At 43.9% G+C, this 19,854-nt stretch overlaps 1 non-coding gene across 1 annotated transcript; it reads left to right on the forward strand.

The window, feature by feature from the left end:
- Positions 1–18,935: 18,935 nt before the first annotated feature.
- Positions 18,936–19,039, forward strand: LOC139360563 (small nucleolar RNA U13). Its single transcript, XR_011618041.1, has one exon. It is a non-coding gene; the product is annotated as a small nucleolar RNA U13 (small nucleolar RNA).
- The last annotated feature ends 815 nt before the right edge of the window (positions 19,040–19,854 follow it).

The following is a 19,854-nucleotide window of genomic DNA, read 5'->3' on the forward strand; positions in this document are numbered from 1 at the left end:
GAAATAACTTCCTGTGGCCATTCAAATTATCCTCTCCACAGGGTAGAATGAGGAAAGAGGCAACCCATTTTGTAGAAGGTGGAGATGCTGGCAACAAGGAGGACCAGATCAACAGGCTTCTTACAAGAATGAACTAGGGTGTCTACCATGATTATTTTACTAACGTGATCAGTTAATAAACAGTACCTACTTTCAAATTGAAAAGAAAAACTTGACTTTTGCTGAGTGTATTAGCCAGGGTTCTCCAGAGAAACAGAACCAATGGGGGGTGTGTGTGTGTGTGTGTGTGTGTGTGTGTGTGTGTGTGTGTGTGTGTTTATTATAAGGAACTGACTCCCACAATTATGGAAGCAGACAAGTCCCAAGATCCTCAGTCAGCAAGCTGGAGACCTGGGAGAAATGATGGTGTAGCTCCAGTACACAAGCTTCCAGGCTGGAGATCCAGGAAAAGCCAAAGTTTCAGCTTGAGTCCAAAGGCAGGAGGAAACTCAGCTTGCAGGTAATCAGGCAAAAGCAGTTCCCCTTACTCATGGGAGGGCCAGGCTTTTTGCTCTATCCAGGCCTCCAAATGATTGGTCAAGGCTCACCCACCCTGAGGAGGGCAATCCACTTTACTCAAAGTCTACTGATTTAAATGTTAATCTCATCCCAAAACATCCTCACAGGAACACCCAGAATAGTATTTGAGCAAATACCAGGGTACTCTATGGCCCCGTCAAGTGGAGACCTAAAACTAACCATCACCCTGAGCGAATTGTGAAGACAGGGGTTGAACAGAGAAGGGGCAGGATTTTATGTGTTTTTACCTGATCACTCTGCTTGCTTTCCTGAGACTAGACTCTGCTCAGCTATTGCAATGCTTGGGATGTGAGAGGAGGGTGCTCAGGTCTGCAAGGACACAGTGGAGGTGGTGAGAAGAGGGGGAATTAACAGTGTTTGTCAACAGATTGGACACACATGGGAAGAGAAAGGAAAGGGCCAGAGATAACGCCAGTGTTTTTGAGCTGAGCTGTTGCAGGCTTGAAGCTGCCATTGAGAGAAGAGGAAAAGACTTCAAGAGAAGAACCGGGAGCTCAGCTTGGAGCATGGTGGGTTAGATGTGCTTATTAGACATACAAGTGGAGGGGGAAAGGAAAGGGGTTAGATCTGTGGGTCTGGAATTTAGGAAAAATAGGAAAAAGTTCTGGCTGGAGAAAAAAGTGGGGTCATTCATGTTCAAAGAGTGTCTGTAGTCATGAGCCTGAGTGACATCACAAAGGGCATGAGTTTATTTATTTATTTAAGACATGGTCTAGCTGTCACCCAGGCTGGAGTGCAGTGGTGCAGTCATAGCTCACTGCAGCCTCAACCTCCCAGGCTCAAGCAATCCTCTCACCTCAGCCACTTGAGTAGCTGGGACTACATGTGCATGCCACTACGCTGGGCTAATTTTCTTTTTTAAAAGTAGAGACAAAGGTTCCACTATGTGACCCAGGTTGGTCTCGAACTCCTGGGCTCCAGTGGTGCTCCTACCTTGATCTCCCAAAGTGCTGGGATTATAGGTGTGAGCCACCATGCCCGGCCAGGGCATGAGTTTAAACAAAAAAGGGACAGAGACCATCTCCACGGCTTCCATAATCTGGATATCAGACCTGCTTTCCCACTGAAAATAACTAAAAATACAGGAAAGATAATTAATGCAAATCTTCTTAAAACCATAGAAGGGCTGACAAGAGAGAGAAGAATTTACAGTCAAAACTGCAGGAGATGGTGGGAACCAAGAGAAGGAAGCAGAGCACCAAAATCACAGGTGCCCTCCAGGAATTTTGAATGTGGGGAACTTGAATTTGGAGTTTCCTAGACCTGAGGATCAGAGTCAGACTTTGCACTAGGTGTAGGGGAAGTGCAGAGTTTGTGGTCACTCTCTCTTTCTGCACACCCCCAGGCTCCTTCTAGGGTAATGAAACTCAAGTGCAACCAACCCCACTCTCCTCCCCCACCCACCCTCTGGCCGCTGCCCCAGTCCATGGCAGGGAGGCCAGAAGCATCTCTAGGCAGGAGGAGACCCGAGTCTCTGCCCTGGAATCACCTCATTCTCTAACCCCATACTCTGATTCATCTATTAGGAGCGGGAACACAGAAGAGATAGGTGAGGGAGAAGGAAGTTGCATTCAGAAGATACAACACGTAGACACAAGCACTCTGATTCAGTGAAAGAGGAAGTTTCCCCATGATATCTCCAGCCTGGGTCCCCAGTCACCCTCTGAGAGTATCTGAGTTGATGTGGAAATACCAACACAACACCACGCTCTTGGCATCAGATCTCCAGCTCCAATGCTGAGTCCAATGTATAAATCTTGTAACCCTTGACAGACTTGCCCTTATCTTCACGTCCTCCTCTACACTTTTGGGTTTTCCAAGTTTGAGAGAAAGGCAGAGGTCTCAGATGGCTCTGTTCTCCTATGCAGTGGAGTTATTGTTTGTTTGCTTGCTTATTAGTTGACTGCCCACAACCCAGTTCTTCATCCACAGCCCTATTAGATTTTCCTTTGGAGAACTACCACTGTCAGCCCCACCCCTCGCTTCAGTAGGGAGTCTGGGAATTGTGCAGGGAGCACTGACAAATGGACATAGATCATCACCAACAATGCTGCAGCCAATTTTACGAACAAGCCCATGTCCAATTTCCTCTAAAGAATTTAAGTTTCAGGATTTTTGCCACACCTTCTGAAAAATAGCTATTCACTTTCTCCTGGCATCCCTGGGTGGAAGAAATGTAAGTCTGGAGCTGCCTGAGAACAAAGCCAACAGAGGAAGGAAAAACTCTAGGGTTAACAAACAAAGAAAAAGGATTTTAGAGACATCAACCAACTCTGGAACCTGCTGTGCCTGAAGCCAGTGTACTTCAGAACTTTTCAGCTAAGTGGGCCAGTGCTTGGCTTTTATTTCCCAACAGGCCCATTTGAGCTGGATTGATCTTGCTTGCATCCCAAAGGGTTCTGCCTGATACAACCTCTCCCCTAACCACTGTGCTCCACGTCCCCTCACCTACTCTGCGTCAGACCCTGAAGCCGCCAGAAGCCTCCCTGTGAGACTTGACCTCAATTTCAGAGTTCACAACCCTTCCATGGACGTCTGGGAAAGATGCTGACATATATCCCTCCCTTTTAACAACACCCTATATGACATCCATCAACATAAGGTCAATTACCAGGCCTGGCGGCATGCGACTGTAGTCCCAGCTGTTCTGAAGGCTAAGGTGGGAGGATTGCTTGAGCCTAGGAGTTCAAGATCGGCCCGGGCAACATAATGAGACCTTGTCTCTACGAAAAATTTACAAATGAGGATTAATAACCAGAATATGTAAGGAGCTCAGACAACTCTAGGAGAAAATCTAATAATCCAATCAAAAACTGGGCAAAAGATCTGAACAGATATTCCTCAATAGAAGACATACAAATGGCAAACAGGTATATGAAAAGGCATTTGACATCATTGATAATCAGAGAAATACAAATCAACATTACAATGAGATATCATCTCATCCCAGTTAAAATGCCTTATATCCAAAAGATAGGTAATAACAAACGCTGGCGAGGGTGTAGAGAAAAGGGAATCCTTGTACACTGTTGGTGGGAATGTAAGTTAATGTAGCCCACTGTGAAGAACAGTTTTGAAATTCCTCAGAAAATTAAAAATAGAGCTACCATGTGATCCAGCAGTCCCACTGCTAGGCATATACCCAAAAGGAAGGAAATCAGTATATGGAAGAGAGATCTACACTCCCAAGTTTATTGCAGCACTGTTCACAAAAGCCAAGACTTGAAAGCAACCTAAGTATCCGCCAGCAGATGAATGGATAAAGAAAATGTGGTGCTTATACACCAGAGACTACTACTCAGCCTTGAAAAAGAATGAGATCCTGTCATTTGCAATAACATGGATGGAACTGGAGGTCACTATGTTAAGTGAAAGAAAGCAGGCACTGAAAGACAAACTTTGCATGTCTCACTTATTTGAGGAAACTAAGAATTAAAACAATTGAAATCATGGAGATAGAGAGGATAGTGGGGAGGATAGTGGGCATAGGGGAGGGGAGAAGGTGGGGATGGTTAATGGGTACAAAAAAAAATAAGATGAGGCCGGGCGCGGTGGCCCATGCCTGTAATCCCAGCACTTTGGGAGACAAAGGTGGGCGGATCACGAGGTCAGGAAATTGAGACCATCCTGGCTAACACAGTGAAACCCTGTCTGTACTAAAAATACAAAAAATTAGCGGGGTGTGGTGGCAGGTGCCTGTAGTCCCAGTTACTGAGGAGGCTGAGGCAGGAGAATGGCATGAACCCGGGAGGCGGAGCTTGCAGTGAGCCGAGATTGCACCACTGCACTCCAGCCTGGGTGACAGAGCGAGACTCCGTCTCTTAAAAAAAAAAAAAAAAAATTTTTGAAAGATGAAATGAGACCTTGTATTTGATAGCACCACAGGGTGACTATAGCCAAAAATAATTTAATTGTATTTTAAAATAACTTAAAAAGTATAATTGGATTGTTTATAACACAAAGGATAAATGCATGAGGTGATGGATTCTTCATTTACCTTGATGTGATTATTACATGTTGCATGCCTGTATCAAAATATCTCGTGTAACCCAGAAATATATACACCTACTATGTATCCACCTAATTTAAAATGTAAAACCTTAAAACTCAAAATTTAAAAACTTAAAAATTAAACTAAAAATTAAAATTAAAAACTACAAAATTAGCTGGGTGTAGTGGTGCATGCCTGTAGTTGCAGCTACTCAGGAGGCTGAGGCAGGAGGATCGCTTGAGGCCAGAGGTCAAGGCTGCAGTGAGCTATGATCGTGCCTCTACACTCCAGCCTGGATGACAGAGAGAGATGCAAGCCTGTCTCCAAAATGAATGAATGAATGAATGAATGAATTATTAAAATAAAACCAGTTGTAGAAATAAACGAAGACCAACTAAATGAGAACAAGGAAAGGTTATGTATTCAGATCTTGCTATGACAAGGGAGTCAACCACCATTATTTGTGTTTTGGCAGAGACTCACAGGCAGGCAGTGGAGTGGGAGAGCTTCATAGTGGGGAAAAGAGAAAGCTTCAGGTGTGTCCTGATGGGAGGCTGTTGGCCTGGGGAAGCTGTAGGTGAGCCAACTAGAAGCAGGGAATCCTATGTGACTGGGTTAAGAAAGCATATTCACTTCCTCTGATTTGGTCCTAAGTAGAAAGTGGGGACAGAAATTAGGAAAGTTGTCAGTTATTAATCAAGTCCCAGCCATTTAGGGCCAGTTGTTACAGGGATTATTATTTAGCTTCCTGGACAGGCTACCAGAGACAAGTCTGACTTATAGAGAGTAGCCTGGCTGCCTGAACTGGTGACTGTGGATGATAGGCTGGTTTTTCAGGGTTGGTTGTTGCAAATCAGGGGTCAGAGTTCTAGTTTTACAAATGAGCTGGCCATTTCTGCATGTATATTCAGCCTCTCACAGGGTAGGAGAGCAATTTTCCACATTCAAAAAGAGATTCAAAATGTATTTCAGGGAGAAGACCTATATACTTGTTTTTCAAAACAAATTGATCACCTCTTTGGGTGTCTAAACAGGAAACCCAGGACTAGCCTGGAGGGTGAGCTGAAGAAGAGGCTAAATTTTCTCTGCATAATAGAATAATGTGAATCCTAAGATTGTGGCTGAGAGAGAAAAGACAGCAAAGGTCCTGGTCTTGATGGCAACGGAGGTAGTGGGGGCAGGAGCTGGTGTTCTCTTTTGATAGATGGGACCCCAGCAGCATGGTGACAACAGACATACTGCTGGTACCAGGTTCCGTGGGGTGGAGATGGATGGTGGAGATTAAGGTCCCATGTAGATTGCTCCATTAGGGCTCCCCCTGCTGGACCTGGTGAACCCAGTATTTTTGACACATTGTCTTTTGGGACCATTCACTACTGTTTTCCCCAAACTTTTGGTATGTTTTACACAATACCACTGGATTAACAGGACCGAGGAATGCAAGAAGGAAGCGTTTGTTCCCATGTCAGGATGAAAGAACATCACTGTGCAAATGACAATTAGGAGAATACTGTCATCTACAGTAATCTTCCCAAATAACCTGCAGGGTAGCAAGTTTGGGAATTACTGTACTTCTGTGGCTTGGGGTTCCATTTATTTCCTCTAGGCTTTAAAATCCTGGAAGGGTGCAGCATTGGGGGATCTCTGGTTTGTACCCTGCATAATGCAAAAATCCTTGAGGATATCAGTTTGGTATCACTATCATGTGGACCTCACTGAAGGTAGGGAAGGGGAACTGAGAACAAAGGCAGAGCCTCCCCACGCCCCCTCCCCCAGCCCCGTCTGAGAATGTGAAACAATGTTGTGAAGCTGAAGTATGGAGAGGAAATGATGGACTCCAACTACCATGGGTGTAGACCACAGGAAGGATGGGATACATGTTTGACCAGTGGTGGCGTCAGGGCTGAAGAAGACACCAGGCACCTGTAAAGAGTCTCTCTCCTGAGGCGGGTGGATCACCTGAGGACAGGAGTTCGAGACCAGCCTGACCAACATGGTGAAACCCCGTCTCTGCTACATATACAAAAGTAGCCAGGTGTGGTGGTGCATGCCTATAATCCCAGCTATTTGGGAGGCTGAGACAGAAGAATCGCTTGAACCCGGGAGGCAGAGGTTGCAGTGAGCCAAGATTGCACCATTGCACTCCAGCCTGGGCAACAAGAGTGAAATTCCATCTCAAAAAAAAGAAAAAAAGTCCCTCTCCCCTTGACTTGGCTTCCAGTGAGCAGGCAGGATCTGGCTCATCTTCACATTTTGTTTGACTGGGATGGTTTGGAAATATTTAACTAATTTACACCCTTAAAATATTGGGCCAGGCACAGTGGCTCACACCTGTAATCCCAGCACTTTGGGAGCCAAGGTGGGCGGATCACCTAAGGTCAGGAGTTCAAGACCAGTCTGGCCTTGAAACCCCGTCTCTACTAAAAATACAAAAATAGCCATGCGTGGTGGTTCATGCCTGTAAATCCAGCTACTTGGGAGGCTGAGGCAGGAGAAGGACTTGAGCCTGGAAGGCGGAGGTTGCAGTGAGCACACCACTGCATTCCAGCCTGGGAGACAGAGGGAGAGTTTGTCTCAAAAAAAAAAAAAAAGAAAGAAAAAATTGGAAGATATCTCACACTGACATGAAAGACCCTACTTTCTTGGAAAACGGGAAGATGCGGTATCCTCACATGTAGCAATCAGCCGAGGCTGAGCAAGAACCAATCACCTTTACTTTGCCACACTCCCCACCATGCGCTATCATCTCCCTCTACTAAAGCCAAAGTCCAGGTGCCATTTGTCGGAATACTTGCCCAGTTGTTTTCCTTATACAAATCCACTTCACTCATTTGTGGTAATTGCCTTGACCACGTAGAGGTTTGATTCAGGGGCACTGGAGTTACCAAACAAAAGATACCAGCTGTCTCTCTTTTTGGCTCATCAGCGGAGATCAAGCGCGCTTGAGAAAGAAAAGGAAACCAAAGCCCAAGGGCTCCCTCTGCTGGACCTAGTGAGCTCAGCATTTTTGGCACATTCCAGAAGTTAAACTTGAAGAGACACGTTTCCAAAGTATAAATGTGCAAGGCCAAGCCTCCAACGGAAACGTACAAAAGAAGAAAGAAGGAAGAAGAAGAAAAGAAGAAGAAGAGGAAGAAGAAGAGGAAGAGGAAGAGGACGAGGAAGAAGGAAGAAGGAAGAAGGAGAAGAAAGAGGAGGCGGCAGCGGTGGCGGCGGCCGCAGAGGAGGAGGAGGTGGAGAAGGATTTTCTCCTGAATCCAGCACAGCATATTCTAGACTTCCTGTCTCACCTGAAATGAATGGAGAGAAACTGAGAACCACTTGTGAATGTCATAAACCAGGGACACAGGTTCCCTAAAAGACGGGTATTTAATCACAGCATGTTTAATAATGATTGCAAAGCTATACAGAACTTAATTCCTAGAACCTGTGAATGTGACTTGTGGCAAGTGAGACTTTGATGGTGTGATTTAAGGATCTCAAGATGGGGAGATCATTTTGAATTACCTAAGTGGATCTTCAGTGTAATTGCAAGGGTACTTAAAAGACAGGCAGCTGGGCTGGGCGCAGTGGTTCACACCTGTAATCCCAGCACTTTGGGAGGCTGAGGTGGGTGAATCACAAGGTCGAGAGATTGAGACCATCCTGGCCAACATGGTGAAATCCCATCTCTACTAAAACTAAAAAAAATTAGCTGGGCATGGTGGCACGCACCTGTAGTCCCAGCTACTCAGGAGGCTGAGGCAGAAGAATCATTTGAATCCAGGAGGTGGAGATTGCAGTGAGCCGAGATCGTGCCAGTGCACTCCAGCCTAGGCGACAGAGTGAGACTCCATCTCAAAAAAAAAAAAGAAAAGAAAAGAAAAGAAAAAGAAAAAGAAAAAGAAAAAGAAAATCTTCATCCCTTCCCAAGACAAAGCACGAATATTCCTCCCCTTGCTCTTAATGTCCAGCCGCTTCATGAATGATACCCTATATCTGTAACTTCCCAGTTCTCAGGAGCTGAGAAGTTGATTTGTAAGCCCAGCTCCCACTTCCCCAATCCTGTAGCTGTTGAATGAAGCCTGCACTACTTGATACTCACTGTCGGTTTCACATATTAGCTTCATGACTTGGAACAGGAAACAGTCCCCTTTCTAGGGTGACCAGGACCCCCAATAACAAGATGGGCCTAGGAAGGAAAAGCCCTGAGCACTCCCAGGCCCCAGCACCTGGGCTCCTGATTTGGATGAGAACTGACTTCCTTAAATTTGTCAAATATTCTGATCAGGCACGGTGGCTCACGCCTGTAATCCCAACATTTTGGGAGGCCAAGGTGGGCGGGTCACTTGAGGTCAAGAGTTCGAGACCAGCCTGGCCAACATGGTGAAACCCTGTCTTTACTAAAAATACAAAAATTAGCTGAGCATGGTGGCATGTGACTGTAGTCCCAGCTACTCGGGAGGCTGAGGCAGGAGGATTGCTTAAACTCGGAAGGTGGAGGTTACAGTCAGCCAAGATCATGCCACTGCACTACAGCCTGGCAATGGAGCAAGGCTCCGTCTCAAAAAATAAAAAATTAAATAAAAATTAAAAACATTATCAAATGTTCTAACTCATCAGCATGGTATAGCTCGCCATTATTCAGGATGTTAATTCCTCTCAACAACATGCTCTAGCTTTCAGAGGTCTTGGAACCATTTTGTTAGTTTCACTTTTAAGAACACTGTGATTTGAAGTGCTATTTTAAAAGATACTGTATCTGCCGGGCGCGGTGGCTCAAGCCTGTAATCCCAGCACGTTGGGAGGCCGAGGCGGGTGGATCACGAGGTCAGGAGATCGAGACTGGACCTGGCTAACATGGTGAAACCCCGTCTCTACTAAAAATACAAAAAACTAGCTGGGCGAGGTGGTGGGCGCCTGTAGTCCCAGCTACTTGGGAGGCTGAGGCGGGAGAATGGCGTGAACCCGGGAGGCGGAGCTTGCAGTGAGCCGAGATCACGCCACTGCACTCCAGCCTGGGAGACACAGCGAGACTCCGTCTCAAAAAAAAAAAAAAAAGATACTGTATCTTAAGTTTAATTTTCTGATAGTTGCTACCAGAGATATAGAAATGATTTCTGTATATTGACTTTGGATGCAGCTGCTCTGCTAAATTATCATAGTTAAATCAAATTAGAGGATATTTTGGATTTTCTATGTATGTTATCTTGTCAATGAAAACAATGATGTTTTACTTCTTCCTTCCCAATCACTATGCCTCTTATTCTTCCTGCTTCATTGACCCTACTAGTAGTTTTACTGCCATGTTGCATAAAGTGATAATAATAGACATCCTTGTTTTCCTTGACCTTAGGGAAAAAGTGTTCCATTTTCACTATTCAGTATAACTGGAAGTTCATGCTACATGAATACAGTAACTCCAGTGCCATTCACCAGTAAAATTCCAGTTCATAATTGTATTCAATGTATATACAGTGTTTTTTGTTTTGTTTTGTTTTTTAAGAAACAGTCTTGCTTTGTTGGCCAGGCTGTAGTGTAGTGGCATGATCACCACTCATTGCAGCTAACTCCTGGACTCAAGCGATCCTCCTACCTCAGCCTCCCAAAGTGTTGGAATTACAGGTGTGAGCCACCACAGCACCCAGCTATTTAAAAAATATTTATAATTTGTGGGTCACAGTTTACAATTTGGAGCTCTCTCCCAATAATCTGAATGCCTAACTTCTCTTGAAATATCTGACTATCTTGCATGCCCATGTAACATCAATTAGCCCATGGAAGCAGGAGCTGCCCCTCTTTACTATGCTGCATTCCCCACCAAGTGCTATGGTCTCCCCTGTGCTAAGGCCAAAACAAGTATACTGACAAAGCTTTGTCAATATCTTGCCCTATTGTTTATCTTTTCGTTGTTGTTGTCATTTGAGACAAGGTCTTGCTCTTGTCCCCCAGGCTGGAGTGCAGTGGCATGATCAAAGTTCACTATAGTCTCCAACTCCTGCTCTCAAGTGATCCTCCCGCCTCAGCCTCTTGAGTAGTTAGGAACACTGGTGTGTGCCACCGTGCGGGGCTAATTTTTTTTATTTTTTGTAGAAGTGGGGTTTCACTATATTACCCAGGCGGGCCTCAAACTCCTGGGCTCCAGTGATCCTCCCGCCTCGGCCTCCCAAAGCCCTGGGATTGCAGGTATGAGCCACCATGTCCCACCCCCATTGTTTATCTTACTCCAGGCCTACTTATTTTCTATACCTCCTTTCTCTTGTAGAGACCTGACTGTGTAACTCCCGGGAAAACAGATGCAGTGAGCCATTAAATAAAAATTCCTGTAGCTGAAATCGCTTGAACCTGGGAGGCAGAGGTTGCAGTGAGCCGAGATCGCGCCACTGCACTCCAGTCTGGGCAACAGAGCGAGATCCTGTCTCTCTCTATATATATGTATGTGTGTGTGTGTGTGTATACACACACATATATATATATATATAGACAATATAGTGAGACCCTCCCGCTCCCCGCCCCCCGTCTCAAGAAAAAAAACAATTCCTCTAGCCAAGGGTTTACTCTCTACCTTCATTTCTCATCGCGGATCCCGCTCAAGAAGAGTCCGGGAGCCAATCGACGTCCAGTTGTCCAATTGTGCCCCCTGCTGGACAAGGTTCACTTGTTCAGCAGTAACTTGAGGAGAAACGGAGAGCTCCAGTTGAGAGGCTCCAGTTTCCTCTGCCAACAGTTTAGTAACAGTCCAAAGGTTTTAAAAACTATCAAACATTGGTAAGTCCCAAATATACATCTTCATTCTAGTCCTCAGTTTAGAGCTCTAGATCCACACATTTAATTGCCTGTTTGGATATGTACTCCGCGTCTCAAATTCATCGTGTCCAAACCTTACTCTGGACGCCTACTCCAAGCCTGCTCTTCCTACATTCTTCCTCATCTCAGTAAATATTAACTCCATTTTCCAGCTGCTCAGGCCAAGGATCTTGGAGTCTTCCTTATCACTCTTCCTTCTCTTACACCCTGCATCCAGTCAGAAATCCTCTCAGTTCTACATTCAAAATATACCCAGAGGCTGGGCACAGTGGCTCACGCCTGTAAACCCAGCATTTTGGGGAGTCAAAGTGGGTGGATCACTTGAGGCTAGAAGTTCGAGACCAGCCTGGACAACATGGTGAAACATCATCTCAAAAAAAAATTATATACATCTATATCTATAATCCAAATACATATATATATATATTTTCAAAACTACTTCTCTTCCTTCTCCTGCTCGTTCTTCTTCTTCCTCTTCTTCTCTTCCTCCTCATTCTTCTTCCTTTTTTTTTTTTTTTTTGGAGATAGAATTTCACTCTGTCGCCCAAGCTGGAGTGCAGTGGCATGATCTCGGCTCACTGCAACCTCCACCTCTCAGGTTCAAGCAATTCTCCTGCCTCAGCCTCCCAAGTAGCTGGGATTACAGGCATGTGCCACCACGCCCAGCTAATTTTGTAATTTTAGTAGAGACAGGGTTTCACCATGTTGGCCAGGCTAGTCTTGAACTCCTGACCTTGTGATCCACCTGCCTTGGCCTCCCAAAGTGCTGGGATTACAGGTGTGAGCCACCACGCCCGGCCTCATTCTTCTTTCCTTCTCCTCCTCCTCCCTCCTCCTCCTCCTTCTTGTCCTTCTTCTTCTCCTCTTTCGCCGTCTTCATCCTCCTCTTCTTCTTTCCTCACCTCTTCCTTTCTTTTTCCTCCTCACCATTTCTTTTCCTTTTCTGATCAATAGAACCCTGAAGCCAACAGGTGGGGCAGAGCAAGACAGATAGCTGTGCAGAGGTCATCCAGAATGGGGAGCTATTCCAGATGAGTGAGGAGGGTATCTACCCAGGGATGTCAGAGGGGAGTGTCAGAACCTGCGGAGGGAGGGCACTTACCTGTGTGTGCACACAGGGATGGCCCCTCATGTACATCAGAGCTTGAACAGGGTGAGTGGAGTCCTTTGCCAGAGGGCATCCCAGTAGTGGGAAGCGGGACCAAGCAGGATGAGGAGCCAGTCATGCTGGAGAGGAGCAGTGGCTGAGATAAGGGACTAGTTACACTCAGGGGATTGACTGAACAAATTAGTAAATATATCATGATTAATGGGAAACGAGTTTCTCATTCTCAGAGAAGGTATTTACACATATGGGATGGCAGAAAACTACAATGACCCATGTGGTACTTGATTGCAACTAGAGGTACAGGAGTGAATTCATGGATTTCAATCTGTTTCATGAATGAAATAACACATGAATGCAAATGAGAGACCAATTCCAACAAAGTCAGGATCAAGACAATGGCACCCAACGATCACAATGATTATTTAACATTCTAACAGTGGGGTTCTTGGTTGCAAAGGAAACCAATCTGGGTTAACTTAAGCAACAAAAAAGAATTCATTCATAAGACCTTGGGCAGCTGACAGATTCCATGAAAAGGCTAAAGTACCAAGTTTAGAAAATGGGTCAGAACCCAAGGAAACAATGAAAGAAGAACCTTCTCCAAGTTTCCCTAGGGACAGCCTAGTTCAGTGCCATCAAAATGGGTACTGAACCCTTCTTTATGTCTTTATAAAGTCTCAGTGTAAGTTTAGTCGATACCTGCATGCTAGCCACTAGGTTTCCAGGAAAACATGTATCTAGCTTTTAGGTCCTTAGAGGTGGGAAGGAGGACTTCCTATCATGACTCACACAGTGATAGAACCTCCTAATAGAGAAATGTAGTTCAGCTGTGCGCTGCAAACAATGCTCCGAGAGTGCTAGCCAAATGCAATTACAAAACAGAACCATATAAATGGTATCAACCCTGGAAAGGATATATCTTTATTATTTGCAATTAGCATGATTACATATCTGGGAAATTCAAAATTAACTGGGAAAAGGATTAGAGGCAACCCAGTAACGCATTAAAGTATCAGGTTATAAAAGGGTTTTACAATTTGTCACTACTGACATTCTGAACTGGATAAGCCTTGGTTGTTGGGGGAGAGAAGAGATATTCAGTGCATTGTAGGATGTTTAGCAGCATCTTTGGCCTCCAATCACTAGATACCAGTAGCACTCCCTCCCCTACCAAGTTGTGACAAACAAAAATGTCTTCAGACCTTGCCAAATGTCCCCTGGGGGGAAGGCAAAATCACCCCCATTTAAATTGGGTTGTGCAATTAATTTATAAGAATCAATAACTTTCTTACATTAAAAAACTAACTAATTAAAAGTTATAATGAGGTCAGGCAAGGTGACTGATGTCTGTAGTCCCAGCACGTTGGGAGACAGAAGTGTTTGAGCCTGGGAGGCAGAGGTTGCAGTAAGCCAAGATTATGCCACTGCACTCTGGCAGGGGTGACAGAGCGAGACTCTGTCTCAAAAAAAATTATAATGAAAAATCATTTTTGTTCATATTTAAATCACCTCAAAATCAGATTAAATCCATCTGAAATGACTTTGTGTATGGTATGAGGTAGGGATCTAACTTTACTTGTTGATTCTTTACAAGATCTTGATTAGTGTATTTATCTTATATCTTGCCAAATCAAATAAATTTAATTTTATTTTAAGTTCCAGGATACATGAGAAGGATATGCAGGTTTGTTACATAGCTAAACATGTGCCATGGTGGTTTGCTGCACCTATCAACCCATCACCTAGGTATTAAGCCCTGCATACATTAGCTATTTATCCTGATGCTCTCCCTCCCCTGGCGCCCCTGACAGGCCCCAGTGTGTGTTGTTCCCCTGCCTCTGTCCATATGTTCTCATTGTTCAGTTTCCACTTATAAGTGAGAACATGTGGTGTTTGGTTTTCTGTTCCTGTGTTAATTTGCTGAAGATAATAGCTTCCAGCATCATCCATGTTCCTGCAAAGGACATGATCTCATTCCTTTTTATGGCTGCATAGTATTCCACAGTGTATATTTACCACGTTTTCTTTATCCAGTCTATCATTGATAGGCATTTTGGTTGACTCCAGGTCTTTGCTATTGTGATTAGTGCTGCAATGAACATACACATGCATGTATCTTTATAATGGAATGATTTATATTTTTGGTATATACCTGGTAATGGGATTACTGGGTCAAATGGTATTTCTGAGAACTTGATTATTAGTTCTAAGGTTTTTCTGTAAATTCTCTTGTGTTTTTTTAGGTAGATGATCATGTTGTCTACCAAAATGACAATCTTGTCTTTTCATTTCTCATATTTATACCTTATTTCAACTTTCTCTCTGGCTATTTTTCCTAACACCACAAATGCAATGATAATTGTGGTAATAGTGGGACTCTGCCTCATTCTTGGCTTTAGAGCTTCATTATTATGACCAATGAGCACTTGAATATGGCTAGTGTGACCAAGTAACTTAATTTTCAGTGTTGTTACACTCTAATTAATTTAAACTTTAATGGGCTTGGCGAACCTGGCCCATCTCAAAATAAATAAAATCGAACTCCTATCTCATCTCAGACTATACACAAAAATACATGCCAGGCTTAAACATACAAACAGAAAAGTCATGAAAGAATTTGAAGAAAATGTAGGAAAGAGGTCAGGTGTGGTGGCTTATGTCTGTAATCCTAGCAATTTGGGAGCCTGAGGTGGGAGGACTACCTGATCCCAGGATTCAAAAGCAGTCTGGGCAATATAAGGAGACCCTGTCTCTACACAGAAAAGAAGAAAGAAAGACAGAAAGACAGGAAAGAAAGAAAGAAGGAAGGAAGGAAGGAAGGAAGGAAGGAAGGAAGGAAGGAGGGAGAGAGGAAGGAAGGAGAGAGAGGAAGGAAGGAAGGAGAGAGAGGAAGGAAGGAGAGAGAGGAAGGAAGGAAGGAGAGAGAGGAAGGAAGGAAGGAAGAAAGGAAAGAAGGAAGGAAGAGAAAGAAAGAGAAAGAAAAGAAAGGAAGGAAGGAAAAAGGAAAGAAAGGAAGGAAGGAAAAAAGAAAGTAAGGAAGGAAAAAAGGTAGGAAGGAAAAAAGGAAGGAAGGAAGAAAAGGAGGAAAGGAGGGAGGGAGGGAAGGAAGGAAGGAAGAAAAGGAGGAAAGGAGGGAGGGAGGGAAGGAAGGAAGGAAGGAAGAAGGGAGGGAGAGAGGAAGGAAGGAGAGAGAGGAAGGAAGGAAGGAGAGAGAGGAAGGAAGGAGAGAGAGAGGAAGGAAGGAAGGAGAGAGAGGAAGGAAGGAGAGAGAGAGGAAGGAAGGAAGGAGAGAGAGGAAGGAAGGAAGGAAGAAAGGAAAGAAGGAAGGAAGAGAAAGAAAGAGAAAGAAAAGAAAGGAAGGAAGGAAAAAGGAAAGAAAGGAAGGAAGGAAAAAAGAAAGTAAGGAAGGAAAAAAGGTAGGAAGGAAAAAAGGAAGGAAGGAAGAAAAGGAGGAAAGGAGGGAGGGAGGGAAGGAAGGAAGGAAGAAAAGGAGGAAAGGAGGGAGGGAGGGAAGGAAGGAAGGAAGGAAGGAAGGAAGAAGGGAGGGAGAGAGGAAGGAAGGAGAGAGAGGAAGGAAGGAAGGAGAGAGAGGAAGGAAGGAAGGAAGAAAGGAAAGAAGGAAGGAAGAGAAAGAAAGAGAAAGAAAAGAAAGGAAGGAAGGAAAAAGGAAAGAAAGGAAGGAAGGAAAAAAGAAAGTAAGGAAGGAAAAAAGGTAGGAAGGAAAAAAGGAAGGAAGGAAGAAAAGGAGGAAAGGAGGGAGGGAGGGAAGGAAGGAAGGAAGAAAAGGAGGAAAGGAGGGAGGGAGGGAAGGAAGGAAGGAAGGAAGGAAGGAAGGAAGGAAGGAAGGAAGGAAGGAAGGAAAGAAGATGATGTGGCTGAGATGGTAACTTTCTTAGCCAAGAGAAGAAACCCAAAAGCTGTGGTGAAAAACAGTGGTCACAAATGACTATGTGGATATAAAAAACTTTTGTATGGTAAAATGTACCAAAAACAAAATCAGTGCCTAAGGGGTCAGGGATGGTAAATTTTTCAATGCATATGGCAGATAAAAGTCAAGATCTATATTCCAGCAAGAAGTCTTACAAATTGAATTTGTTTAAAAAACAAAAACAAACATTCCAATAGAAAACAAGCAAAGAATGTGATTAGACAATTCACAGAAGAGCAAATCCAAAAGGCTAAACATGAAACAACTACTCAAATTAACCAGCAGTCTGAAAAGTGTTTGAGTCAAAATAACATGTCACCTTACACCTATGAACTGGAAAAATTATAACACCCTTAAGCTGGCATGGATCTGAGGAAAGGTGAGCACCTTTAAGTTGGCATGGGGGTGAGGAAAAGGGTACCATTTCATGTAGAAGCAATTTGGGATCATCCATTAGCAATACTCCCACACATTCACTTTATCTCAAAATCCACCTCCTAAGAATCTACCCCATTAAAACAAAAGCAGAACTACAGAAGGTAAATATACAAGGAAGTTAATTGTTGCATTATTCGTGGCAGCAAAACTGGAAATAAAGTTAATGCCCATCAATCTGATAATGGCTGAGTAACTTTGTTTGCCAACACCACTGAGTACAGGACAAATGTTTAAAAATCACAACAAACCGAACAAAGAAGCAGCTAGGCAAAATCAATTTCCCTTAAACCAGACATGAAAGAGATTTGCAAAACATGTAAAACAATGTCAGTCTTTACATTGATTTTTGTTTTTGAAAATGTAGGCATTTTTCATTAAATATATTAATTGTGTTAACAACATATAACATGCATGGGGCCAGGTGCAGTGGCTCACGCCTGTAATCCCAGCACTTTGGGAGACTGAGGTGGGCAGATTGCTTGAGCTCAGAAGTTGGAGACGGGCCTGGGCAACATGGCAAAACCCTGTCTCCATGAAAAATTTAAAAAGTAGCCAGGTATGGTGGTGCACACCTGTAGTCCCAGCTACTAGGGAGTCTGAGGTAGGAGAATCGCTTGAGCCCAGGAAGTGGAGGCTGCCATCAGCCAGGAGGTGGAGGCGAGCCAAGGCTCGCCACTGTACTCCAGCCTAGACAACAGGGTGAGACTCTGTCTCAAAAAAAGGGGGGGGAGGTTATCATTGTTATTTAAAATAAATATGTAAATATTTTGAAAATAATTCTCATTGAATGAAGATTATAAGGACACTATAAATGTAACTAGAAAAATATTAGACAACTCAATAGAAAAAATCACTGATGATCTGAGTTTATACCTTAGTCCATTCAGGCTGTTGTTATAAGAAAGTAGCACAAATAAACAAAACACCACTTCGAAACAAGAGCAATTTGTTTCTCACTATTCTGGAGGCTGGGAAGTCCAAGATCAAAGCACTGGCAGATTAGGTGTCTGGTAAAGGCCCACTTCCTGGTTTGTAGAAATGAGGACTTTTGGCTGTGTCCTCACATGTTGAAGGGGAACTCTGGGGCCTTTTTCTTAAACGTCCCAATCCCATTCTTGAGGGCTTTACTCTCATTGCTTCATCACCTCTGAAAGGCCTCATCTCCTAACATCATCACATTGGTGATTCAATCTCAACATTTGAGTAGAGAGGGACACACACATTCATAGCAGTAAACTTCACAAAAAGAAAATCCAAATGACCATGAGTTATATAAAAGGATTCTGAATAATTTATTATTTTTAAAACATATGGCGAAATTAGTAGTATTGCACCAATATTAATTTCCTGGTTTTGAACATTATGCTGTGGTTATATAAGACAGTAACTTTAGGGAAGTTCAGTGGAGGGTTGGCAGGAATTCGCTGTACCATTTTTTACAACTTTTCAAAACACTAAAATTAGCTCGGCATAAACAGTTAAAAATGTGGAGGAGTCAAATTTTAACATTTTACATTAGAGTATGGGAACAATGATTTCTCAATACTTTTAGCTGTTACTTTTTTCTCTATTCACCTTACTGCACAGTTCTGGTACTAAATAGATGCTCACTTTGCCAGCAAAAGGTCCTAGTGTTGGCCGGGCACAGTGGCTCACGCCTGTGATCCCAGCACTTTGGGAGGCTGAGGTGGGCAGATCACGAGGTCAGGAGTTTGAGACCAGCCTGGCCAATACAGTGAAACCCCGTCTCTATTAAAAATACAAAAATTAGCCAGGCATAGTGGTGTGCCCCTGTCGTCCCAGCTACTTAGGAGGCTGAGGCAGAAGAATCGCTTGAACCCGAAAGGTGGAGGTTGCAGTGAGCCGAGATCATGCCACACTATACTCCAGCCTGGGTGACAGAGCAAGACTCCGTCTCAAAAAAAAGAAAGGTTAGTGTTAGTGATGTTGCCAAGTTATTAAGCTTCCTTCCTCACTAATAGAAACTAACACAAAGAAAGGATTACTTCCTCTTTGGGAAATCTGGTTAAAGCTGATGAGGCAATTTAATTAAAACAATACCACAAACTGAATCTTTGTTTACTGCTTGTAAAGCTACTTTCTAGATCCTTTTGTAGTTCATAAGTGTGATGATTGGGTTTTCAGACTCGTGTATAAGATGTGCCTCCCTCATTCCTTGTTACAACATCAGCACATTACACATCTGAATGGAAAAAAAAAAAAAGATAGTTTCTGAATAGTTTCAGAAGTACATGTTAAGATTCACCTTAAGGCCGGGCGCGGTGGCTCAAGCCTGTAATCCCAGCACTTTGGGAGGCCGAGGCGGGCGGATCACGAGGTCAGGAGATCCAGACCATCCTGGCTAACACGGTGAAACCTCGTCTCTACTAAAAAATACAAAAAACTAGCCAGGCGAGGTGGCGGGCGCCTGTAGTCCCAGCTACTTGGGAGGCTGAGGCAGGAGAATGGCGTGAACCCGGGAGGCGGAGCTTGCAGTGAGCTGAGATCCCGCCGCTGCACTCCAACCTGGGCGACAGAGCGAGACTCCACCTCAAAAAAAAAAAAAAAAGATTCACCTTAAAGTAGTCATATAGGTCAAGAAATGAAACATACACAATATTTCCGAATCCGCTGCATGTGGCTTCCCCAATAATAATCCATGCCTCCCTCCAGAAGTCAGCAACATTCTAATTCTAACTTTTTGATAATTTTGCCCTCACTTTTCTTTTTATTGCTATTAGTCATATAGTTTTTGTTTGTTTGTTTTTGAGATGGAGTTTTGCTCTTGTTGCCCAGGCTGGAGTGCAATGGTGCGATCTTGGCTCACTGCAACCTCTGCCTCCTGAGCTCAAATGATTCTCCTGCCTCAGCCTCCTGAGTAGCTGGGATTACAGACATGCACCACCACGGCCAGCTAATTTTGTATTTTTAGTAGAGACGGGGTTTCTCCAAGTTGGTCAGGCTGGTCTCGAACTCCTGACCTCAGGTGATCTGCCCACCTTGGCCTCCCAAAGTGCTAGGATT

This window comes from Macaca nemestrina, chromosome 20, assembly GCF_043159975.1.
Source record: "Macaca nemestrina isolate mMacNem1 chromosome 20, mMacNem.hap1, whole genome shotgun sequence".
Classification (NCBI taxonomy): Eukaryota; Metazoa; Chordata; class Mammalia; order Primates; family Cercopithecidae; genus Macaca; species Macaca nemestrina.